Genomic DNA, 22,946 nt, shown 5'->3' on the forward strand with positions numbered 1-22,946 from the left:
GGAGGCTGGTCCCCGGGAATGATACAGGTGGGAGTTTCGGGGTGTCCAGCAGAAGCTGAGGAGGGTGGTAATCAAGGAAAATCTCTCGCTGCCTCTTCTCTGTCTGCTGCCCTCTCCTGCGCCGGGGATCCTCTGCCCCTCTCGTCGCTTGCCCAAGCTGGAGCCTGCTCTCCGAGAAGAGGGAGGGTATGCCTCCGAGGCCTGCTGCGGGGGCCAGGCCCACGGCCCTCACCTTCATTTAGTTCTCCTGGGCTGCACTGCTCACAATGGCCTGTGAGGCGCCGAGTAATTAAAATGCCCGACGCAGTCTCGCCCCAGGGCCTTTGCTCTGACTGTTCCTTTTGCCCGCGAAGGTTCCCCCCACCGCAGTAGCTGCACGACTCAGTACTTCACCTGCTCCAAGCCATCGCTCAAGTGCCACCTTCTCCACACAGCTTCCTCTAACTCCCCTGTTTAAATTTGTGACCCGCCTCCCACCCCTGGTTCCTGATCTCCCTCCTCTGTTCTTTCTGTGCTTTCTGCAAGCATATACTTCCGGCTGACATGTTATATAACTCACTTATTTATTCCATGTCTGGTTTATTGTTTGTCTTTTCCTTCTAGAGTGTAAGGTCCAGGGGAGCAGGCGTTCTTGTCCATTTTGTTCACTAATGTACTTACTCCGAGTCCCCAGAACAGGACCTGGCCTGTAGTAGGTGCTCACTGAACGTTCACGTGAGATTGTATGGATTTGGGCAAGGCAGAGGCCCCTGGACCCAGGGCGGCATCCTTCCTCAGCCCTTCCAGAGGAGGGTCCCTGCTGTCAGGACTGGCTCTAGGTCCTCTTTGGACCACCTGCTCATGTGGCACCGGGGCTGCTGGCCCTGTCCTGCCTATCTCAGAGCCTTGGAAATGAGGCTGAGATTGTGCCCCATACTATATAGGGCTACCCAGATAAGTATGAGGTATTTATTTGTTCAGTCAGCATTACTGAGCACCTGTTGGGTGCTGGGGGCCCATGGAGGGGCGACAGGTAGCGTCTATCTGCAGTGAGCTTCTCCAGGTGAGTGCGGTCAACTCCAGATGCCAGGAGATGGGGAATGTCTACCCATTCTGGAGAGCCGCTGCACCAGTAGGCCTCTGAATAAGGACTGTGGGCCCCTCCTGAGGTCCATGGAATTTGTACGCCAGTTGTCTGTAACGAGGCAGGGTTCTCTAGAGGAACAGAACCAGCGGGAAAAAGGGCTGAGAACCAGTGGAGCCAATGGTACAAGTTCCAGGCTGGAAGCCAGCAGCCTTGCAACTCAAAGACAGTTGGTGTTTCAGTCTGAGACCAAAGGCTGGAAGAAAACCAGTGTCTCAGCATTGTCACGCTAAGGAGTTACCTCTTACTTTGCCTTTTTGTTCTATTCAGGTCTTCTATGGACTGGGTGAGGCCCATCACTGCTTGACTCAGTCTACAGATTTGAATGCTAATCTCATCCAGAAATACCCTCAGAGACACACCCAGAAAAATGTGTGGCCAAATATCTGAGCCTCCTGTGCCCCAGCCAATCTGACACATAAAATTAACCATCACACCCTCCTCCCCACCCCCAGACTGCTGTTGATCCTTTACCTCCAAGCTCAGAGCCAGCTACTGAATCCATGTGCCTGCCTTTCCCTCCCCAGGTCCCTGGGGCTCTTTCAGCCCACCACCCTTGAGGACACGGCCACTTATCCCTAGCTCCTCTGACCCAGCCCTCTCTAAGTGGTGCCCACCAGGTGCCCCAGGACATAGCCGGGATTCTCGTCTCATCAGATTCAGGGCAGGGTTGAGGGGCAGGTTGGAAATCAGCAGGAAGGCTTGGGGGCAGATTTCCAGGATGGAGGGAGCACGACAATGTTAAGTGCCTGGAGCTCTGAAGGGATCACTGAGGACTTTATCTGCAATTCTGGGCAGAGTGACAGAGGCTGCTATACTCCTCAGCTGTGGGAAATACAGGAGAAGGCCTTCCAGGTGCCCTGGATGTGGAGCAACTACTAGGTGTCAGGCACAGAGCCTCGGTGCTCTCCCAACCTAGTGGGGGCATCAGACACGGATACCCTACTATACCATGCTAAGAGCTCTGGTGACGTATGCAAAGCAAGGAACATTGGAAAGGGAGCTTTTAATTCTACTGAGAGGGTGGGTTGGTTGGGAAAAAGTAAGAAAAACAAGGCATTTGAAGGAGAGCTTGCAGGGTGAGTTCACGACATAGTCAAGGAGAGTTAATAGGGGAGCTGAAGGGAAGGGTGGGTGCAGGAAGAGGAGACGTGAGAGCACAGAAGGTAGAGGGTGCAGCATGAGCAAAGGCGTGGAACGTGAAAATTCATACTGTGTGTAGGGAACTTGGTGGCCGTCACTCAGGCCGGGCCCACCCTGCAGGAGGACGTCAAGGCTGAAGGATGGAGGTTGGAGGCCTCACCTAGGGCCCTGGGAGGTCAGAAAGGCTGCGGGGGAGGGGGGCGGGGGGGTAGTGAACCTAAAGTAGTGAGCCTTGCTTCCGAGGGCTGAAGCAAGACCATTTCCAGATTTCTTTGTTGGTGTTGGATGATGGAGGCTTTAAAAGGCCTTCCACCCCGTCCCACATTCATGTCCCCTTCTGGTATGTTCTGTGCTGTGTGTTATTGTAGTTATCTCCCAAGGGTTCGGATCCTCTCTGGAACCAGACTGTGAGGGGCACAGGCTCCATCGTGCCTCACCGGTCCGGCTTTGGGATCTCTTCCCGACTGCCCACTGCCCGCCCCGCCACCCCTTGCACCAGGCTGGCCTCAGGGGCGGCCGCAGTCACTGTTGGATACAAGTCACACAAGGGGAGAGGGCTTTCAGGCCGTCCCAGAATTCCCCTCTCCCCCTCGCTGCTCCCAAAACTCTCTCTTGTCTTACCGGTTACTGTTTACCTTGTCTCTGTGTTTATGGGGCTATGGTGAAATTCTCTCCCCCAACTTTATGAGCTACTGCCAAAGACTAAGTTTTATGCATCAAAGTATCCCCCAAAGAGCCTGAGTGGAAGGGGGGGTTCCTTTACTGAGTGTCTGCTGCCAGCTTCTGCTCTTGATACTTAAAATGTATTTTCTCCTGTAATTTCATCAGCTCCCATTTCATCTTTGCAATCCTTCCCTGAGAGCTGTTCTCCTCCCATTTTATAGCTGTGAAAACTGAGGCTAAGCAGGGTTCAGTGGCTAGTCAGCGTCAGAGTCAGGACCTGCACCCAGACTGTCTCTATCCAGGCCTTAGAAGTTGATGCACTACTTCGGCACCTCCCGTTGGCAAGTCAAAGCCATGTGCAGAGTAAATATTTATTGTTATTGATGATCTTGCAAGTCAGTCCCTTGGCTTGGGGAAAACCTGTTCTCATAGCTGCCAGGAGAGTGTGTGACTTGACTAATCTTCTGATTTCCTGGAACCAAAGGCCCCGCCCTCCCCACCTGGGCCCCACGGAGTCCCCCGAAATGCTGCTGAAAAGCCAGAATGAGGCAGATGCAGGGCTCAGGCTGGGCCAAAGGGTCAGTCTGAAGTGTAGGAAAAGAGGATGCTTTTGTCATTTGGGGAAAACAAAGTCGATGGGCTTGAGGGTGGCTGCCCTCTATAGTCATTTACTGGATAGGATGGCCAGAGGGGTCCTTGGCCTGCCCTGAATACCCGTGACATTCCTGGCCCTGAGTAAAATGTGGTTGGGGACAGAGCTGCAGAACATAAAAGGGGCGACAGAGAGAGCAACAAGATGACTACATGTCATTGGGCACGTGCCAGACAGTGTGTACCAAGTGCTGGAGGTTCACTGAGAGGGAAGTAGCCACTGCCACCTGGAGAACAGAGAGGCCTCCGTAAGGGAAGTGGCCTCTGAGCTGACCTGGAAGGCTGAATGGGAGCCAGCCAAGCAGATAGGAGTGACGGGAATAGCACAGGGAACTGCATGTGCAAAATGCACTTGGCAGGTTCAGAAGCAATGAGCAATTCTGTATGGTGGGAGCAGAGGGCAGACAGGGATGGTACAGAGGGCGGGAGGCTGGGACAGGTAAACTGAGGTGCAGTTATAAAAGGCATTAATACACAGGGTAGTTCGGCTGGGCAGGGACCCACTTGACTTTGTCCTAGGGAGTTCCACCTGTGTGGAGAGTGGACTGGTGGGAGGGGTGGGCAGGGCACCAGGGAGAAGGCTGCCGTAACCGGGAGATGGTGGTGACCTGGCGTGGACAGTAGGCATGGGGAAGGGATTCTGGCTTCAATCTTGGGGTGCTGGGTGCCCCTGTTGGTGAAGGCAAACAGTATGGGAGGAGCAGGATTCTAGGTCACAGTGTGCAAACAGAATAACTATTACTGTTGTTTATTGAGCACCTACTGGGTGCTGGATACTCCATCAAGGGCTCTACTGCAGTCGCTTTTCAAAGCTTTACTGCAGCCCTTTGAGATGAAGAAGTCAAGGTCAGTGACATACGTACTATGCCCAAGGTCACAGAGGAAGCATAGGGCCGGGATCTGAACCCAGGTCCGCGTAGCTCTAAGGGCCCCTCTGTTACCCACAGCATCAGGTCAGGGACGACGTGAGTGCCCCCACTGAGGCAGGAAGCTGGAAACACAGCCCCCAGGCTGGGGAGAGAGGTGGAGGCTGGGACCTCAGCCTGGGACCCCAGAGGGTGATCTTTGTGAACTGTAAGAGTCCGTAGGTCTCTTTACTAGGAGAGAGGTGGCTGCCTCCGTGAGAAGTGAGGACTGATGTTTCGTGTGACCTATGGAGAGAGCACCCGCCGCCTGTGCACACTGTGCACACACAAACAGTAGAATGACTCAAAGCATCTGAGTCCAGAAGAGTGTAGCCACAGGGGACAGGGTGTTGGAGAGGGGATGGCTGGTAAGTAGGTATAAGACTTAAGCATCAGTCACCTGGAGGGCCCACAGGGCGGATTGCTCAACCCCACTTGGAAAGCTTTCCCAAGAACACCATGGCAGTCCCCGGCTCCTTAGCAATGACAGGTGCTCTCAAACCGTGTCTGTAATTTGGTTGTTAGGAGCTGGAAACGACCTTTCGCAGAGAGACAGCCTCCTAGAGGACAGATCAGATGCCAAGCCTGCCCTCTGCTATAATCTCTTCTAGCTTGTGAAGTCTCTACAGAGTGATGTTGACTTTACAGCAGAACCAAGCCCAGGGTGTGTGTGTGTGTGTGTGTGTGTGTGTGTGTAGCACTTCCATGGAAATAAGCAGTCAGCGATCTAACCTGGGATACCTGGGCCACAGCCTCCCTGAATTATAGCCCCAGACGTGGAATGAATCTTATCTCCCACCTTGTGTGCCCCCCACCTCGGCCCCAGCTTGGCAAATAGCAATGTAGCATTTAGCAAGTTCTTATGGGGACGATCCATCTACCCGCCAGTCTCCATCCTTGGATGGAACTCCTACAACACAGGTTTGTGAGTTGTATGTTCCCATAACAGGGAAGGGGCCTGATTCATGTGTGAGGAATGAAGGAATGTGAGAAGGCCCCCAGGGCCAAGCTCTGGAAATTTCTCAAGACCTGGCCCAGTTAGATGCTGGGGATAGGCTGATAGGAAGAAACTGGCACCTGGTACCACCTGCCTTCTAACCTGGGATCCATCCAGCTACAGGATGGGAAAGGTGCCCCAGGCCCCAGGGGAGGTGTGGTGGCTCACAGAGAGGAGTTGGGCTCAGTTGCTAGCTTTGAAGCAGGGCTGTCTGCCCCCATCCTGCATCCTGAGCCCTGTGGCTAGAGGCCTGAACACCTTTTTGGTCTCTGGTGAGAATTTACCAGAACTGGGATGGGAGCTAAGTCTCCAGGTGGGGGTAGGTGGCTTTAGTTGTGGGAGAAGCTGGATGAGGATTTCCAGGCTGGAGAATGGCCACAGATGGATGGAGCCAGTGTGACTATGTCTGGCACTGTGAAAGTGCTCCTTACATGACACCTTCCTGCCTCCCTTCTCCACCTTGCTAAGGCCAGCTCAGGATGGCATGTTGGGGGACTGGGGTAGGGACATCCCAGGCTGCCTGGATGGGGCTGCACAGGAATGAGTCTGGAGTGGGGAGACAAATCCCAAGCCACAGAAAGTTGGAACAAAGGAGCAATCCAAGGAAAGAGCTCCAGCAGGGCAGCCACTCTATTGATGGCACCCTGGCTCGGCCTCCAGAGCAGCCAGTCCAGTCTGGCCACGAAGCCCACCCTCTACCCCAGCCCCTAGCCTGCACCCCTGCACCTCAGCCACAATTCTTTGTTGGATCATCCTGCCCCTTCTCATATTTTTGTCTTTCAATCTGCCCCGGAAGACCTTTCATTCATTTAACAAACATTTGTGAACTTGTCAGTCTTGGCAGGAGAGAAGAACCAAGATGGAAGTTCTTTGTTGTTCCCAAGCTGGAGAGAGGAGAGAGCGCTCCCAGCGGACTGCTGTTTGGGGAGATGGGTGCATCTCTAGAGGCAGGAAGCATTGAGCTGCCTGTGGCCGCACAGGAAGGTGACTGAATCCACTGGGAGGTTCCAGTGGGGCAGGGCCACTCCTCAGAGCCGGGGGAGGGTGCTCATCACGGCGCAGGAGCAAGGCTGTCATCTGAGCCTTTGCACAAGTGACGAAAAGTCACCCCTCGGGGCATATGAATCATGACAGGACATCCACTTTCTCCCACCTGGAGTTGTTCCCACCAGAAATGCAGGAGTGAAAAGCAGGACAGTGGAGACTGGGCAGGAGTGGAGTGATGGACAGGGACCTGACCCAGGGGGCACCGTGTCCCTGTTGCCCTAATCAAGGGAGGAGGGAGGGACCTGTATGGAGGGCAGACTCGATTCAGGGTGTGAAGGGCAGCAGGAAGAGGGGAGACCACATCTCGGGCAGAAGGAAAGTCTGTGCAGACCCCAAGGACTGAAAACTGGTGCAAGGTTGGAGAGCGGGTGGGTGGGGGCGGGGCACTGGGCAAGTCACGGCGGCGCTGAGCTGCCGGGCCTTACATTCCAGGTTGGGGAGTGCGGTCCTTCCCTGTGGGAAGAGGGGAGAACCCAATTACAGCTGAGATCAGGCTCTGGGAGCTGATGGAAGATGGGGAACACTGGGGTGGTGGCGCACACCAGCACAGCTGGGAGGCTTGGCGACTGGCGGCAGGTGTGCAGTTGTGCATGTGACTGTGTCCAGCCGCCATCCCCCCTCCCTTCTCACCCTGCGAGCCCTGGAGCTATGGCTTCCCCGCTGCCCCCCAGCTCCCCCACCCCTGCCAGAACCTAGGAGTGTGGTGCCCCTTTGGGAGTCGGGGCTCCCTCCAGTGAAGCTGGTGGTCTGGAAGGGGTTTGCTTGCTCAAGCTGCCTTTGGAAGGAGGGTGGAACCTCTGCTGGGTGCTGTTGTATGGAGAAGGCACAGAAATCCCCCGGGGTCACTATGTCCCCTGGACCCAGGTGGCCTCTGGGCAGGGGGAACCCACTCCCTTTGATGGGCAGGGCCTCCTGGGGCCTTCTTGCAGGCCTCCCTGGTCAGAGTAATGGCCTGTCACCTTGTGGGTCCTTGAGCTGTCAGGACCTGAGGATGCCTCCCTCAGGTGGCACCCTGGGCACTGAGGTCGCCCTGCTGTAGTCCTGGCTTAGGCCCCAGTCCCTGGGCCCTCCTGAGGCTGTTCCTGGCCCGAAGCAGCTTGGCTAGAGGCAGCCAGACCTGGGGTCCGCGCGGCGGGCAGATCACCTGACTCGGCTGAGCCTCAGGGGGCGCATGTGGCAAACGCAGATCCCAAGGGGTGTCCAGGCGCCCCCCCCCGCCCGCTCCAGCCAGTGTGCAAACGCGGCTCCCGAGGGGTGTCCAGGCGCCCCCCTTCCAGCCACTGTGCTCCCTGGGGGGTGGGGGGGCCGAGTGGGGCTGGCCAGAGCCTGGATCCGAGTGATTGAGGGCAAAGTCAGGGTCGGGAAGCCCGGGGTGCCCCGCACCGGCTCCCCAGGGCTGGAGCCCCGCGCGCGTGTTCCCGCCTCGGGAGGGCAGCGGGCGGCCCCGGGGCGCCGGGCGGGGAGCGCGCACCTCGGGGACGGCGATGGGCGCCCGCCGGGCGGGGTGCGGCCGAGGGTCCGCGGGGCTTCCCTGGCCGCCCTCCCGGAGGGCCCGGGAGGAAATGACAGCGCGGGCCGGGGCGGGCGCGGAGGGAGGGAGGGGCGGCGCCCGAGGGCACGGCCTGTCCGCAGACCCCGCGCCGCCCGGCCCGGGGATTCCCCGCGCAGACCCGCCCCCCCCGGCCCGCGGGACCCCGAGCGGCGCGGGACCGGGCAGCGGGGCGCCCCGAGGGCGGGCGCCGGGGTCCCCCGGGCCGGGCGGCAGGAAACTCTGGGGAGTGAATGGAAAGAAGTGGGTGGTCCGGGCGCTGCGACTTCCCCTGACATCACTGCCCAAATAAGGAGCTTCCAAGCGGCCGCGGGGCGGCCCGGAGCCGCGCCCGCCCGCCAGCCCGCCCCGCGCCCACCCCGCGCCGCGTGGGCCGCCTGCGAGCGCCCGGGGCACCGCCGGGCGGAGCCGAGCCGGGCGGAGCCGAGCGAGCGGGCGCTGCCGAGCCGCGGAGGCCGGGCGCAGCCCCGCGCAGCCCAGCCCGGAGCAGCGGAGGGCGGCCCCCGCCCGGCAGGTAAGCAGCGAGCCCCCTCCCCGGGCGCCTCCGCGGGCGCCTCCCCGGCCCCCTCCCCGGGCACCTCCGCGGGCGCCTCCCCGGGCGCCGCTGGCACGGGGCTGGGCGCGGGGCGGGCGCCTCCGGGACCGCGGGGACTCCGAGCGCCGCTGCACGCGCTCCCGCCTGCGCCTCCCGGACGCTACTTCTCCGACCGCCCTGGGGTGACACAGGCGTTCCCGCCTTCCCGCGTCCCTCGCACACTCGCGCCTGGCACAGCGCCCCCCAGCCCGGGGCAGCCCCTCACCCCGCCACGCCTCTCGGGCCGGGCGCTCCCGGGGGACCCGGCGCCCGGGGAGGGGGGCCTGCGGAGGGGCTTTGGCAGCCCGGCCGCCCTCCCCCTGGAGGCGGTGGCAGTTTCAGCCGGTGCTCCCGGGCTTCTGGGGAGTGAGTTAAACAACGTAGCTCTGGCTCTGCCCGCCCCCCCCCCCCCCCCCCGCTCCCTTCACCCTGCAGAATGGCACCTGGCACAAGGGGTACAGCCGGGGGGGCGGGGGTGTCCCTGGCATGGTGGGGAGGGTGTGGTGACTGGCAGGGAGCTACTCCCAGCCTCACAGCCGGGGTGTTTCCAGAGCAGCTCCTACTCCACGGGCATCTCTCTGAGCACCCTCCCCTCCCCTCCCCGCCGCCAGTGCAGGGTGCCCGGAGTGCCGGCGGCGGCGGCGGCGGCGGCTGCAGAACAGGTGCAGGTGGGGTCAGCCGCTGCATCTTGCAGGGGGCTCCGCTCAGTGGCTACAATGGCTTATCCATAAAAAAAAAAAAAAAAAAAAAAAAAAAAAAAAAAAGCCCATAATGTCTTCATTGATGGTTTTTGATCAAGGACACAGTGCAAACGGGTCAAGTCAAGTTCTGAGCCCATCACTTAGTGGCTCTGGGCAGGTTCTTTCATTTCTTTCAGCTGCATTTTATCATTTGCAAACTGGGGAGGGGTAGGAAGGTCCACACGTGAATATTGTCGGGGAGAACTGAGATCATGTAAATAAAAATGTTTTGTAGATCTAAAAGCCCTGTGCACATGCCGCTTGCCATGGTTTGGATGATTCTGGGCTGGCATTTGCCATGGCTCTGCTCTGTGATTTAGGGAGATGGAGTGCCATTTCTGTTCAGTCATCTGCAAGAAAGGGGGCTCTAATAAGTGTCCTGTGTGCCTGCTATCGGAGCCCCCAAAGCATGTTCTGTGGAGCATTAGTTCTGAAAGCTGTGTGGTGAGTAAAGGTTTCTGTGTTCTAACAAGTCTGGCAGATTCTGCAAGCTCTTGGTCCCCCGCTGGACAATTACCATCCATATTGGCAAATTAAAGGTTCTGAGAAGTACTGCAATAAAAGAACCTGGTTGACATTGTCAAGGCCAGCATTTCCCCTGTTGACCCCAGAGCCCTTTCAAGTTCCACGTGCTTCCTGTCCTAGGAAACAGTGCTTCTGGGGCTACCAGCGGTGATGCTGTGGTGCTGCAGACCTGCAACCAAACTTCGAGAGCTAAGTTGTAATTGCCTTCTTGAATGAAGAGCAGATAGAAGCTCAGAGAAGTTCAGTGGCCCCTCTGAGGTCACACAACTTAAACAGCATCCCAAGATAGTGGTAAAACAGGGACCAGAACCCAGACTCCTCATCCAGTGCTCTCACCCCCCTTCAGTTATATCCAGAAGTTGATCATTCTCTTCTGGAGCCAGTTTTGTTGCTTTGTGTGGACACTCTGCAGGATGTACTAGACAAACATAAAGATTTAAATGATTTATTGTTGAATGAATCAAATGGTCATTGGGTCGCTACTGTGTGTCATTTGTTTTGGGGACTTTAGTGTGTAAAGGTGTAGAACCTTTGGTAAAGAGTCATGGAAGCAGAGACCTCGTAGACACACACACACACACACACTCCTACACACTCACATATCAATTTATAAACACAAATCCCTCTCTCCCTGTGCACAAATGTGCTCACACTCGACCCGGTGTGCTCATTCACACTCATATCCCACACCTACACACATGCTCCTCCATATGCACACTCTCACTCACCTGCTTCTGTACACACACACCTCCACCGTTATACACACTTTCACACACATCCATCCTGTGGTGCTCCAGGCTGCAGCTCAGAGGCACCTGTAGCAATGGGCATGTCCCCTGGTCCCCACCTCCCCAGAGCTGGTGGGAGTGCCTGGCACCAGCTCCTCGGGAGGAGTACTGAGCATATAGGAAGCCCTTGCAGAGCCCATCTGATGTTTGCATTTCCCCAGAGTTGTTTCATTTTTCCCATCTTTGCCATACTGATCCCCCCACCTTTTTTCTCTTTTTTCTGGTCAGCTATCATTTGGTCACATGTGACGTGACTGACAGCTCTGGCTTCTGTCTTGTTTGTTTTAATCAACCATCACAGCTCTGTTAGGGCAAGGATTTTGTGTCATTTGTTTGATTGGAATCCCCAGCTCCCAGCAGAATGCCTGGCACCGAGGAGGGGATTCAATAAGCATTTATTGAATGAGGGAGCGAGCAAGGGACTGCTGGCTGCTAGGGTGGCTGTGACCCAGACCAACATCCAGGGGGACTCATGAGCGTGTTTGCTAAGTGCCTGCTGGGTCTCGGGCACCTTTCTAGGGATTACAGCACGGAAAACCACTGAATCCTCTGTTCCTGGAGCCCACATTCCGCCGGGGGTGGGTTGGGGGGTGGGTGAGAGAATGAATAGTAATGGACAAGAGAAGGCTAAACAGTGACACACACCATGGAAGTGTGATGGTTAGGGAGCAATGGGTGAAGCTAAAGATGGGGCCCAGGGAGTCCGCTGGTGAGGAGTTGACATTTATGCCGAGATCTGAATGATGAAAAGGTGACAGCCATGCAGAGATTTGGGGAAGGAGTATTCGGAGCAGAAGAACAGCAGGTTCAAGGCCCTGCAGCATGAAGGAGCTGGGCTCAGGGCCCGTGGGGACGCCGCACTTGCAGCTCATGCCGTGTCCCTTACCGACACCCCTTGGAGAGGGTGGTGGCTGGTGCCTGATTTCAGTGGCTCCATCACTAAAGCCAAACTTGGCGAGTCCTGGGCTATGGGGGCAGGGCTGCCTCTGGGCTCTCGGGGAGCTGCCCTCCCTTCTTGTCTACCTCTAAACCCTATAAATGAGGAGAGGGTTGGACTCCTAAGGCCCCTGCCAGCTCTACCGTGATAAAATTTGATGCTCTGTTTGCAGGAGGTTCACAACAATTCAGGTGGTCCATCTGGAGGGATCGTGAATTAGTTGCGCCGCTTCCATTATTAATAACCATGATGTCATACATCTGTGCAGTTCCTGATCGGCTGCAGAGCACTCTCTCCTATTATCCCGCGCACTCTGTGGGCTAATCTGCCAAGGGGGGGAGGGCCGGCCGAGGGGGGTGTGCTAGGGTGGGGAGAAAGCTCTGTCACCACCACACGGCCACTGCAGGCTCATCCAAGCCGCTGACCCGGCCCCTGAATCTCTGCTTCCTCAGCTGCAAAGCAGAATATAGGAGACCCTGCCTCCTGAGGCCCTTGGGAGAGTGAAGAGAGAACCAGAGGGTCCAGGGCCTCACATGTTGTCATAGGCACTTAGTACCTGTTGGTTCCCATTTTTACAGATGAGGAACTGTGAGCTAAGAGAGATTGTGGTGGCTTTTCTGGTCCACTTGTATCTTCACTCTTCCCGGCCCAGAGCTGATGGCTGCATGACTATTTTGTTGAATGCATTTGCCTGGAGTTGCACAGCTAGTAAAGGGCAGACCTAAGACTCAAAGTCAGGACTTTGGGCTCCAAAGTCCTTTTCATAAACAGCACGCTGTTTGGGAGCAGTTGTCATGGTGAATAAAGACACACCTTTACACCTCACTTGTGGATGATCAGAATTATTGTCGCTCTCTTGAAAATCTGAGAATTGTAAGGTCTCAGCTTCTGAACTACTCTTTGTAAACCATGAAATTCTTTGGATTTCATAAGAAACATTTTGGAACCCTCTGGAAGAGGGTACAGATGTGAGAAAATGCTCCACTCACCCCCCGCCGCCCCCGAGGACTGAGAACAGGGTTCTTCACCAAGGGCATCCTTTGCTGTCACCTGACAGTTTTTAAAGGAAGACTTCCAGGTCCCACCCCAAATGATTCAGAGCGTCTCAGGATGGCATGTGGGCATGTGGAGAAGCCCTGGTGCTCGAAGTTCAGCCTGGGGATGAGGAGCCCAGCCACCTGAGTGCCCCGGAAGTCTGGCAGGCACAGCCTCTAGTTCCTACGTCCTTAGCTGTGACTCTAACCTCCCTGTCCCAGGCCCACACCAGCTGCATGGTGGGAGGGTGACAGACCCAAGTCTGTCCTATCTGGCATGTTCTTCAGCCAAGTCCCTTTACCTCTCCTAAGCCTCAGTTTCCTATTCTGTAATATGAGAACACTAACACTGACCTACAGGGTGGCCGCATGGAGGATAGGAATCCACCTGCGTCAGGCATCTTAGGAGATGTGTGTGTCTGGCATGTAGCAGGTGCACAGCAACCAGTAGTGTCGGTGGTTAATATAAAACATGCATGATAATGATAAAACAACTACAGTATTTGTGAATTGGCTACTACATGGCTCAATAAAAAATGGGCCAGTTTGCTCCAAACAGCAGACTTTTGAAAAGAGGGTACACTCCAGGTCGTAAACACCAGTCCTTGGGCTGAAGCATCCCCGGCTCGGCCCTCTTTCCGCTCCTCTGCATTGCGGAGCTCCAGCTCTGGGGGAGAGCTGAGGGCCGAGTGGGGACCAGGGACAGCAGCACTTTCCATGCCTCTGACAGATCCATTGGCTCAGAGAGGGGGAGTGAGGTTTGTGCTCCCCCCACATCAGCGGGCCCTCCCATCCCCGACGCCCGTGTACGGGGCAGCTGGGGGGAAACACCTGGCTTGTGGGAGATGCAGGAGGTGCGCTTCTAACCTACTCTATCATTCACGCGTTTGTTCACCACCAGTGGATTGTGTCCTTCTGTGGGCTCAGCTCTGGGCAGAGCACTAGGAGAGAGGCTGCTTCCTCAAGAATCTCGGAGCCTGGTGGATCCCACCGCTCACTAGCCACGTGGGCACAGACAAGTTGCATTTCCTCTCTAGATACTGTTTTCCGCATCTCCAGAACGGGATTATTCTGGCTACTTTTCCAGAAGAATAGTCTGTTGTTTTAAGGACCTACCTGTCTCTGGAGTGCTAAGTGTGAGGGTCTCTACTAGAACCGCTGGGGAGAGCGCAAGGGCTTAGGAACCAGGAGGAACTCCACTCTGCCGCTGGCTCTGCTACGCACTTGCTGTGTGATTTGCTGTATTTTTAAACTTCTCTGTTTCCTTTCCCTCACTGTATAATGTGGTTATGACACCTTTGTTGCAGGGCACTATGAGTGTTAGGTGAAATGATGAAAGAGTATCTGGCTCTCAACAAATGTGACCCCCATTTCCTCTCCATTTGGCTCTACTGTCCTCTGTGTTGCTGCTTTTGAAGATTCACCTCCACCTATTGCCACCCAAACTCATCAGGTACCCAAGAATGGGCACAGGTGGGCAGACAGCCAGATAGGAACTCAAGGAAATAAGCGCATGCTCCTTGGTGAAAGTGGGCATGGGAGAGTGGGTCCAGCCCAAGAAGGATCGGGAACCAGGGGGCAGAGCCGGCAATCCTGGATTCTGTCCGGGACCCGCCGCTAGGCCACCGTGTGTCATTTGCCAGTTCCGTCTCCCTTCTCTGGACCTTAGTGTCCTCCCCAAGGCCAGTCTGCAGGATCCCCTGGCTTTCTTCCTGCTCTGAGAGGTCTGCAGGCCTTTGATGTACAAGTGCTGAGTGGCCACAGTAATGGAGTAGGTTGGCTGGGTGTGAGGATTTCACCAACTTTTTCCAGCCTGGGCTCTGCTGGAACTGATTGTGCAGAGAAGCCAGCAGACCGACTCTGGATGAGGAGGAGACTGTGGGTTCTAACTGCCAGAGCTGCTCATGGGACAGGAGGCAAGTGAAGGGGTATTAATGGCATTAAATTAAATTAAAAAGAAAGGCATTATCCCCCCCCCCCTTTTTTTAAAGAAGGCTTAGAAGCCTCAAAGCCATCTGCTTCCCAAGTGGCTTTTCTCTTATTTGAATTAAATGGTACATTTGGATTAGAAGAGTTTGTTTTCGGGTTATCAGGATGGATGCAAGAGATGCAGCGTAAAACTGAGCATCCAGTTGTTCATGTACCAAATATCTGTTGAACACTTTCCAAGTATCAGGCACTGTTCTAGGCCCAAAGATACAGCAGTGGCCAAAACAGATAGCAGCCAGTGCTCTCCTGGAGCTTATAAACCAGCAGAGGGAGGCATACAGTGAACAAAGGAGCACATAAATGTGTAATAATGCCAAATGGGGTAAGTGCCATAGAGGAAAACAAGGTAGGGTTAGAAGCCAGAGAATGCCAGGGAGAGGGATCAGGGGACTTTGTAGGAGGCTCAGGGAAATTATCACTGAGAAGGTGACACGTGAGCAAAGCCACGCAGGAAATGTGGAACTGAACAGACTAATTTAAGAAGAATTTTGTTTCTCTGTGGTATACGTGGGGGCCTTATGGAAAGATCTTCTTTGAAGCTCAGGTGGTCAGCTCAGCCAGGCAGCTCAGACTCAGAGCTATCCCCCTTTAGATACAGGATACCGAATTTAATTCGTGATTGTTGTTATAGCAACGCTAATAATAAGAATAACAGTGAGCCGGCTGGGGCTCTCAGTGAATTGGGCTTTAGGCCTTCGAAATGCCTGTCCGCATAGACTGCCTCAGAATGCCTTCCTTCAAGGTAGAAGGAATCACTTCCGTGTTGCAGATGGGGCCTCGGAAGACTCTTGTATATGAAGTGACAAACCCAGGACCATATTCCAAGTGAGGGGTAGAGTGGACACCCAAACCCGGACTCCACTGCCCATCAGATGCCATGGGTCTCCTTACAGGGCAGCTTGGCACCCAGCATCCCACCTTGCATGCAGTAGAGGACACTGTTTCTTGCAAACTAAATAAATCCAGAGACGGAGAAGATGTAGATGGCTAAAATGCAGTATGGGATCCTGGGTTGGATCCTGGAACAGAAAATGGACATCAGTGGAAGAGCTGGTGAAAGCTGAATAAAGCCTGTAGTTTAGTTAATGGTGGTGTGCTGATAGCACTGTCTGCGCTTTGACAGATGTGCCTCGGTTATGTAAGATGTCAACATTAAAGAACAGTGGGTGAAGGGTATATGTGAACTCTCCCCTATCTTTGCAACTTTTCTGTCAATATGACATTATTCCAAAGCAAAAATAAATGAATAAATCCACGTATGTTCCGGCTAGCTGGCCTCCTCAAGGTTATTGAGGAAAAACCTCAAAGGTCATTAAGTAATTGAGTCCCTGCTGTTATTTGTACCCCAGGTGTGCTACCTAGAGTGGCCTGTGCGAGAAGAGGTGAAAGTATAACCCGAGGTGTGGCATCATGTTCTCTTGGAGGCATCTCCGCTGGAGACTGCCCCCAAATGAGTTTCTAGTACACAGTATGACCTATATTTTAGGCTCTACCAAGCGTGCCCTTTACACGTGATGAAAGTTCACCGGCTCATTTTCACTTGATGCTATAGCAGACAGATGGAAACCTAGTTTTATCTGTAGAGCTGTATCATGTGACTGTATGAATCGTAGTGAGTAATGGCTGGGAAGAAGTGGTGCCAGGTAGTGAGAACAGAATCAGAGAATGGGAAGGGCCTATTATTGCGAATCTGGTTTTCTTTTAGGGTGGAAAACATTTACGGCCAGGGAAGGGTGTCTTCTGGATTGAAGGGAAGAGCCTGGGGCCAAGGGATTCTGAGGTTTGCTCCCTTCTGGCTGGGATTCCCCATTCACAAAACAAGTGAGCTAGTTTAGGTGGGTCTCCGGTGGCCCCCCTGGCTGAGAACCTCTGAGCCCAGAGCAGGTGACTGGTCCAGGCTCACCGCACAACTGCAGAGCGACATAACTTCGCCTGCCTGGGCCACTTGGTCTCTTCGGGGTTTCCAGAAGGCTCAAGTCACTCCACATGTCGCCTTGGCATGTGAGCATTTGGTGTTACCCTGAAATAGAGGAGGAGCCAGAGATGTTCAGGCAGACAGGAAACCATCATCACGAGTCTGTTAGAAAGCATTTAATGTTTATGAGAGCAGGATGGCCCTCCAAGATGGGCTCCTTTCTTTTTTTTTTTTTTTTTAGATTTTATTTATTTATTCATGAGAGACACACACAGAGAGAGGCAGAGACATAGGCAGAAGGAGAAGCAGGCTCGATCCCAGGATTCTGGGATCACACCCTGATCCAAAGACAGACGCTCAACCACTGAGCCACCCAGGGGCCCCCAAGATGGGCCCTTTTATTTCACTTGGCTCTGATCATGTGAAATAAAGAAGTCTAGCACTTCCCAAGGTGTGTGCCAGAGAACACGGGGCAGAGAGATGGAAAGATGTGTTACAGGGAGGAAATAAATGTGCTACAGCCATGTACCAAAAGGGCCATATGCTGTAGGAGTTGGGGGTCTTTATCAGGGAAGATGTGCATTGGAAATCTCCAAAAAAGTGTGTGTAGGAGAATGGGGTGCACATGTGTAGAGGTAGGTAGGTATTATGTGCGGTTTTGCATGCTTGGTGGATCAGAGAACTCATATATGTCTCATGTGGATGTACGTGTAAGACCTGGGATACACACACACACGAGGGTATGCGTCAGGAATGTGTGTATATGTCAAAGGAGTGGCGGGACTGGAGTTCCACGTGAAAATGTGGGGAAATGCTAAAGTCATCTGAGGTCAAAGCTGAAAAAAACAACATGAATGTTAAACTGTGGCTCTAAAAGTTGGTTCTGCATATTAGTTTCAGCATGTCAGTTTCACACATTTTTCCGATTTTGTTAACTTAATTTCTTTCTTCTCAGAAGAAAAGTGGCAAATGGCATGCAAATGATCCTTCCTCCCACCCCACCCCCCGCCCGGCCGTGTGCTGTGTTCATGGGAGACAGCAGTAATGTCACTGAGATGAGGGTAACCGAGCCCATGCGGTGGGTCTCTAACCCAGAAACCCACTTGTGACACGGCTCTTTGGGGAGCTGAAAAAGAACCACATTAAAAAAATGCCACTAAAGGCCCAAATCGGGTCTTTGTCGAGTATGGCTTTTTGCAAATAGCATCTGCGCTTCCACATACCCAGGTGTGTTTTTCACACCGAAAGGAGGGCATTGTTAGGGTCCGTGTGCCCGTCAGTGGACATGCCCGGGGAGGTGAGGACACCCTTTGATTCGATGATGATTTCCAGTGAGGCTGATCTTCACAGCACTCCTGGGTCCCAGCCTTTCCCAGGTCCATGTGGCCCACAGGGGAGGGTCCCGTAGACCACCTGCCTGCTTGTCAAGCCCTAACTGCTGGGCCTCAGCTGCCACGTTCCCTGACTCCTGTCCCCACACACCAATCCTGCCCCCACCAAAGCCTACTCAGGCTCCTCCAGGCATATCCCTGAGGATGGCTGTGTCCCATCTAACCTGCAGGGTCCAATTCCATTTTGTGATTGCCTCTGTCAGAAACTGAACTTCAGTTTCCTGACCTGGTATTATGAGAACAATTCGCTCTTAAAAGACTCCACAAATACAATCAAGGAGAAATAACAGAAAGAGGGAAAATTTAAGTGGGGGGGGGGAAGGTTTCTTTCTCGATGCCTTAGATGGGGCGGAGGGTGGGGGGTGGGGTGGGAAGCTTTGCAAACATCTCATTTGAGGATGACATGGTTGGTTCAGCTCATCTCTTAGACTCCGGCCTGTCCTGCATCTGAAATGTGTGACCAGAGACGTCATATGGAGTCTATGGACTCCATATGGACTCCAAAGGAGGAGGAAGCCTCTCTTCCTTTGGCTGTAAACGTGGGCTGATGCTGTCACCTCTGTCTTAGGGTTTTGAGTCAATGCTGTGAGCTTGTGGGGAACCTAGAGCAGTTCCTGGTACTCAGAAAGCTACCTGTTAGTCGTCATCACTCTTTTTTTTTTTTTTAGTCATCACTCTTAATGAGCAATCCATCACCTTAAAAAAAAAAAGCAAGTTTTCAAAAGTGTGCAAAAGATATAAACAGGTAGTTCTCCGAATGGCCGTTAAACACAGGACCAATGCTAGCCATCAACACCCAAAAGATTATAAATTAGAAGGCGTACAGATGGCAACAGTGAGAAAACAGATAGAGACGTGGTGCTGGCAAGGGTCAAAGGGAACTTGCAAGTCTAAATTGGTATCAATGAAAATGATAAATGCCTCTAATGGTAGTTAGAGCATTGGTCCTGTGCCTGCTTCAATCCGGCAATTCCCCAGCTGTAGGAAAATGCAGACGCACAAAGCTGTGTTACGTATGAGGACGTGCCCTTCGGCCTTGCTTGCCTTATGGACAAACTGGAAATGACCTCAACGTCCAGCAGTGGCGATGCTTAGAAAGGCGACGGAGACTTTGTACCGTGGACTATGTCGTGGCCACTTAAAAAGAAAGAAGTGAACATCTAAGTCCCAACCCGGGGAGACATTTCCAACGTGCTCTTAACCAGGAAAAGGTTTCCGTGTGATATATTTAATGCAATCCCATTCTTATACAGAGAAAGTGAAATAATTCTGCATGTGTCTGCACGTTGAAATACATTTCTGTGCTCGTGGAAGCAGAATGGGAACATATACCAGGGAAGCCGTGTGAGTGGTCGCTTCATCTGGGCAGCACAAGGGACGTTTGTCCCCTTTTTGCATTAAGTAGTTTACGTTAAATACGTCTGTGGGGTTTAAAAAAAGATTAAAAAATTAAAAAAATTTTTTTAATTTAATTTAAAAAATTTATTTTTATTTTTATTTTTATTTTTTTTTTTTTTAAATTTTTATTTATTTATGATAGTCACAGAGAGAGAGAGAGAGGCAGAGACACAGGCAGAGGGAGAAGCAGGCTCCATGCACCGGGAACCCGACGTGGGATTCGATCCCGGGTCTCCAGGATCGCGCCCCGGGCCAAAGGCAGGCGCCAAACCGCTGCGCCACCCAGGGATCCCAAAAAATTTATTTTTAATTTTAAAAATTTAATTTAAAATTTTAGAAATTTAAAAAATTTAATTGTTCAACAAAGAACACAAAAAAGGAAGCCCAGAAGAAAAAAGAGAGAAAGAAGAGCAAAGGCTAATGTCTGCAGTACAGGATCATTGAGAGGTGATGCTTGACGAACATGCAATACTGTGCCTGAGCTTAGTACGTGTCCCTTCTCCCCTCCTGCCTAGACCCCGTGGCACCCCCCCGCCCCCCATCCATCCCTGAGTTCTCCCCCGCCCGCCCCAACCACAAGCTCATAAGTGGTTACAGCCCTGCTGCCACACTGAGTGCCTGCCCTCCAGGAGAGCCCGGGCTGGGGAGCCCACCCTGTCTCCTTTCCAGCAGTCCCCCGGGGCCTCTCTTCTTGGCCCCCACACCTCCTGTCTCCCTGCAGGTGCCCCTCCTCACCTTGCAGCGTGGGGCCACCTTTGGCACCTGCTCATTCTGAGGGCGAATCTTCTCGCTTGGGTCAGGTCCACTCACCAGTTTGGTTCTCTCCAGTGTCCGTCCGCGGCCAGGCCTTCCTACCCCTGGGCATGTGGGCTTTCCTGGGTCCCTTCCCCCCACTGGCTTCCACCTGGCCCTCATGAATGCCATCATGTCTGCTTAAAATCACTTTACTTCCAATTTGCTAATTTAATTCTAAGTCTTACAGAATTTTGGCAACCCTGCCAAATTGAGTGCCAGATGCAGATTTAATGAGCATTTTTCAGCTCTTTCTTTCTTTCCTGTCGGCATGAAGATGCTGAAGGGAGCAGGGTTTGGAACGGGTCCCCAGGGGGCTCCCTGGAATATCCCTCCCTGGGTTTGACCCCGAGCCGCTGGGCACTGACCCTCTCGCCAGGTGTCTCCCCATCGTCGTCGGGCAGGAAGAGCTCGTGGGTTCTGCTCCTCAGGGAGGGGAGGGCTTGCATCATCCTCCCCTTCCTAGAAGCCCCAACCCAATTCCCATCATTTGGACTTCACAGGAAGTGTATTTGGAGAAAATTGCTTATTTCCTCCGGCCCATGCCTTCCAGAAGCCATGTGCAGCTCAACAGATGTTCAAGGATTCGTCTCTTCTGTTGAACAAACACATATTGAGGGCTTTCTGGAGTGATTTCTCCATGTGGTCCGTTGACTACCTGGGATAGCGTGATGGTGGGGGAAGAGGGGCTTGGGAAAATGCAGGATTCCTAGGCCCTGCCCCTCAGCTATGGAGTCAGATGGTGTGTAGGGTGGAGGCTGGGATTCCCTCATCCAGGGGCTGCTCGAGCCTCCAGCATTTCCCTGCGTTACTTCATTTCAAATTCATCCCGATCCCTCATGGAGACAATTTTATCTCCAAGAGTAAGACTCCCAGCAGTCAAGTGGGTGGCTGAAGGCACGTAGTGGTGAGTATCAAAGCTGGGGCTTTGCTAGAGGCTTTTGATTCTAAGTATAGGGCTCTTTCCCTCACCCTGTCACTGCGCTCAGGACTCGTGATCATGACGCACGGCTCAGGCTTGACACACGGCCTGTCTGTGCCTGCTCTCGCCTAACCCACACGGGCCCTACGGTACAGGCGAGGAAACGGAGACTCTGCTGCCCTCACTGCCAGGCCGCCAGGCATTCAGCACGGCGAAAGCAAGCCAGGATCCACACCACGTCTGATTCTAAATTCTGTGCCAAGCGGTGCGGAGGGCTTGAATGGAGAATAAGCGGAGGCTCCTTCAGGAGCAGGAGAAACAAGCAAAGCTCTCTGGCTTCGGCAGCGAAGGCCTTGCCTTTGAGCAAGACACGTCTGCTTCTGGGCCTTGGCCTTGTCCCCAGCGCAAGGATGGGGTTGGTGACTGCCGAACCTTTTAAATAGTGGAACCTCCCCCTCTCCTCACTTCTTTTTCGCTCAAAATCTTACAAGGAATCGTAGTATATACAAAGACACAAAACTGAAGACACTTGCATGGCTCTGGGCTTTTTTAGGAGGCAATTTGGAAACACAGCATTTAGCATTTAGTGTGAGCCTCCTCCCTCCACCTCCACCCCCAACCCGCTCCCCCGCCCCCCAAAGTGACACAGTAGCTATAGTAGCCTCAGCTTTGGGATCTGGGACATGGGGGTCCAGTCTGGGCTCTACCACTGTCTGGCTGTGTGACCTTGAGCAAGTTGTTTGCTTTCTCGGAGTCTCCGCTTCTCCGTAAAATGGGACTGATAAGGGTTGAGTCCAGGTGAGGAGCCAGTGAACTAAGTGCATGCAAAATGCTCAGCCCACGACCCAGCACGTAGAAGCTGTGCTCACTCTTGTTTGCCTCTGATGGGTAAAACATGAGAAGGCCATGGCGAGTATTTCCCAGGGTCCCAAGGACACCATGTCATACGTGTCATGTGGATAGCACGGCCTAGATATTTGTTGGCTTCCTCTATACTTCAGCACATCTTTTAGCCCCCACAGGGGATGAGATCTTGTTCTTAGAGGAAACCTCCCTAGAGGGTTATGGGAACCTTGGGAGGAGATAGAGTTTAGAGCCAGCTCCCTTATGGGTCTCCCAGGGCAGACATGCAAAAGGCGGGTGGGCTTGCCACCCCTCCCCCAATGGCAGAGCAGGGGACCACCTGGGCTCGTGAGAGTGGTCGCTTCCCTGTTTGGGCCCGCATCCCAGGCAGGATCCAGTCGCATCCTGGAAGCCCGAGGAGGGGCAAGGGCTGAGCAGCACGTGTGTCGGGGCCAAAGGCGTACCCAGCGCATCCCAGTGTTTGGTGGCCAGACGTCAGAGAAGGAAGGGCTGCGATGCTGTAGGGCCCTCCAGCTCAGCGGTGGTGAGCCCAAGAAGGAGGGTAGACAGCTCTCCAGGGCGCATGAGGAGGCGAGGGTGCCAGCCCAGCCGCACTCAGATCCCTGGGGGCGAGTCCACACTGCGCCCGTCCCCCTAAGTGGCCACCAAGCCCTGGAAGGGCCTCTTGCACCTGCAAGACCACAGCGACAAGGGAGAGTAAGTGTCTGAGAGCCAGTGGAGCACCAAGGAAGGGATGTTTTCCACCTCAGCGAGGTTATTTCTGGCTCTGCTCCTGCAGTCACTGTGGAAACTGCACATGCCTGGTTCGGTGTGGAAACATGACGAGTTTTCTAAGGGCAATGTGCACCAAGCAGGCGACCAGGAAGCTGCCACGGCAGCTGCTGGTAGGATGTGAGTGCGTGTAGGCCTGCCCTGCACCCCCCCCACACACACCACCACCTCGTCTCATCTCTCCCTCCCTCTGTCTGCCTGCGCTTCTGTCTCCTGCAGCTAAATTTG

General features: G+C 54.0%; 1 protein-coding gene across 6 annotated transcripts in view; it reads left to right on the forward strand.

The window, feature by feature from the left end:
* The window catches only part of HIVEP3 (HIVEP zinc finger 3), a 459,199-nt gene that overhangs the window by 325,298 nt on the left and 110,955 nt on the right, over positions 1–22,946 (forward strand). The window contains exon 1 of one of the 6 annotated variants that reach the window (XM_038557700.1): positions 8,513–8,592. The exons of the other annotated variants lie outside the window; for them this stretch is intronic. The gene's annotated coding sequence lies outside the window, so the exon portion shown is untranslated. Of the gene's footprint in view, positions 1–8,512; positions 8,593–22,946 lie in introns of those variants that run through there. 6 annotated transcript variants of the gene reach the window in all.

The sequence above is a fragment of the Canis lupus genome, chromosome 15 (assembly GCF_011100685.1).
Source record: "Canis lupus familiaris isolate Mischka breed German Shepherd chromosome 15, alternate assembly UU_Cfam_GSD_1.0, whole genome shotgun sequence".
Classification (NCBI taxonomy): Eukaryota; Metazoa; Chordata; class Mammalia; order Carnivora; family Canidae; genus Canis; species Canis lupus.